This window comes from Trachypithecus francoisi, unplaced genomic scaffold (assembly GCF_009764315.1).
Source record: "Trachypithecus francoisi isolate TF-2019V2 unplaced genomic scaffold, Tfra_2.0 Lachesis_group9, whole genome shotgun sequence".
Taxonomy (NCBI): domain Eukaryota; kingdom Metazoa; phylum Chordata; class Mammalia; order Primates; family Cercopithecidae; genus Trachypithecus; species Trachypithecus francoisi.
Window position 1 is genome coordinate 55,416,604 of NW_022681474.1, and position 3,190 is coordinate 55,419,793.

A 3,190-nucleotide genomic window follows, 5' to 3' on the forward strand; every position below is an offset into this window, starting at 1 on the left:
ATCCTTCCTTCTCTGATTTTTGAAATGACCCTTTGCTTCCTATGATACTTATTCTTCTGGTCTGTTTTGTAGTTATATGTTAGAGTTTGTAAATATTCACACATTTTGCAATTGCATATAATTTTCTTATTAATAATTTTTTCCTCTTCCTCTAAAGTTGCTGTTATTTCTTTTAACTTTTTGTGGAAAAAATTAAACCCATCTTTCACTTTGTTGATATGCTTATTTGTAATTGAACTCCTTGATTTTTGCTCAAATTGCTTTTCAAGTTGCCCACTTTTAGGGAAGACATTATTTGGGTTTTGTTTAGTGTATCAGGCTTTTTTTTTAGTTAGTTGTATCAAGAAGTGTAGACTTTTCTGTACGTAATGTCCTTTTTTCCACAGTAGTTTTTTTTTTTTTTTTAAGTCTGTTAAAATAAAAGTCATCAAAAGATCTTTTCCTAAACCTTTCCTCTACCAGAAATATCCCTAGAGTCACATGGTCCTTTCTCCCTTCTTGCTTTTGTAGGCATACAAAGCTAATCTGTCCCTGATCGGATTGCATGCACGTGTGCCTTTTGGGGCCCTTGTGCATTCGTTCTTCTTTCTCTTCTAACCTCAAAAATGGGTTTTCTGTGTTGGCTGTCTCCCTTTAACATGGAAGTATACTCACGCTTTTGTTGAATCTTGGAATAAATGGCTTTCTTTACTGCGTATCTCCCTTTATTACTACATCTCCCTTCTCAGCCAAGTACTTGGGAAGAGAAGCCCTGAGTTTATGTCATTGTTGTCTCACCTCCAGTTCACTACCCAGTGCCTGACACCCAGCTCACTCACACACACAAGACCAATCACTAAGTTGCCATAGCTGATTTGTAGCTTTCCTGCCCCCTTGGCAAAATTTGACTCTGTGCATTGGGATAATACATGCTGAGTACCTATTGAACAGGCACTGTGCTAGGTGCTGCTGTTATAGAAATGAAAAGAAGGCATCATCTCCTTTCTAACAACTCACAGGAGCAGCCATTCCTGATTCGTACGCAGGTCTCTTGACTCCCAGTGCTCACTTTTGCAGGCTTCACTTAATGCCGTGTAAATCGCCCTATTCTCCAGATCTTCTTTCTTCCCACTTCTCCTTACTGTACACAACTTCTCAAGCCAATCACCTCCACACCCATGGCTTCAGTTGCTTCCTCCATTCTCTGAGAACAATAGAATTTTAAATGTTTTGTTTCATGTATTAGCTTTATTTTATACAAGATGCCTCATTTGCTGTAACCATAGATTCAAAGTTGCTCAGTGAAAGTAATAAATGAAAAATGGTGATATTGTTAGCATGTAAATTTTAGGAAATTTCCCCAGTTACTCTTGATGGCTTGATTTAGTATGTGTGTTACTTTTGAAAACATGTTGGGATGTCACAAATGGACTTAGACTACAGAAATTTATATTCAACTTTTTTTTTTTTTTGAGATTAAGTCTCACTCTGTCACCCGGGCTGGAGTGCAGTGGTGGATCTCTGCTCATTCCAACCTTCAACTCCCAAATTCAAGTGATTTTCCTGCCTCAACCTCCCAAGGCACCCACCACCACACCCAACTGATTTTTGTACTTTTTTAGTAGATGGGGTTTCACCATGTTGGCTGGGCTGGTATCCAACTACTGACCTCAAATGATCCACCCACCTCAGCCTCCCAAAGTGCTGGGATTACAGGCGTGAGGCACCGCGCCCAGCCTATATTCACTTTTGATCAGAGGGTTCCATTTTAATGTGACACTGAGAGTAAAAAACTATCTTTTCCTCCTTACCCATTTCTCCTCCTACATTCTCTGCCAGGAGGAAGGCACCACTACGTACCGAGTCTTCACCAGCAGAACCTGAGCAGGTCTGTTTTTCCTCTGCTTCCCCTTTTCTTTCACATCTCATGACCAAGCACTTCCTATTCTGTCTCCCAAATGATCACAGACTTTTTCCTCCACTTTTGTCACTGCCACTGCCCTTAGCATTACTCTGCCTTTAGATAAAGTCTCTTAATTGGTCTGGTAGCTTCCTTCAGTTCTTCCTTATTATACAGATCGCTACACACACAAGTCACAGAGACTTTTCACCTTTTTATGGTTCAATGACTGAAATTCCCAGAATAAAATTAAAACCACCCCAGCATCAAATTTGAGGTCAAATAGAGGTGGATTTGCATCCCAGGTTCATATGCTGTCCAGCAGTGTGGTCTCAGAAAACGGAACTCCTTAAGCCTTTGTTTGTGTATTTGCCTACACTCATTGAGAGTTGGGACTATTTCACACATACAGTGCCTGGCATGTAGAAGGGACTTAATCAATGTTGAATGAAGGGGAGGCATTTTAAAATCCATATTAAAAAAATGTTCTTCTGTCTGGGAGTGGTGGCTCATGCCTGTAATCCCAGCACTTTGGGAGGCCAAGGCAGCTGGATCACCTGAGGTCAGGAGTTCAATATCAGCCTGACCAACATGGTGAAACCCATCTCTACTAAAAATACAGACGTTAGCTGAGCATGGTGGCGGGCTCCTGTAATCCCAGCTACTTGGGAAGCTGAGGCACTTGAATGAGAATCACTTGAGCCCGGGAGGCAGAAATTGCAGTGAGCCAGGATTGCGTCACTGCCTGCGCAACAGAGTGAGACTCTGTCTAAAAAAAAAAAATGTTGTTTTAAAAATATACTAATCTGGCTGGGCGCGGTGGCTCATGCCTGTAGTCCCAGCACTTTGGGAGGCTGAGGTGGGCAGATCTCCTGAGGACTGGAGTTTGAGACCAGCCTGACCAACATGGAGAAACCCTGTCTCTACTAAAAATGCAAAATTAGCCGGGCATGGTGGCATATGCCTGTAATCCCAGTTACTTGGGAGGCTGAGGCAGGAGAATCACTTGAGCCCACGAGGCGGAGGTTGTGATGATCCAAGATTGCTCCATTGCACTCCAGCCTGTGCAACAAGAGTGAAACTCCGTTACAAAAAAAAAAAAAAAATTATGTTCAGCAAGGTTGAAGCATAAAAGGTTAATAGCCAGAATCATTTATCAATTGTATTTCTATACATCTGCAAGATATAATCTGAAAATGAAACTAGAGAAACAATTTCATTGGGCAACAAGAGCAAAACTTCATCTCAAAAAATAATAATAATCTACAATGCCACTTCCTGTCCAAGCTTGACTCCTACCCGTACTTTCTG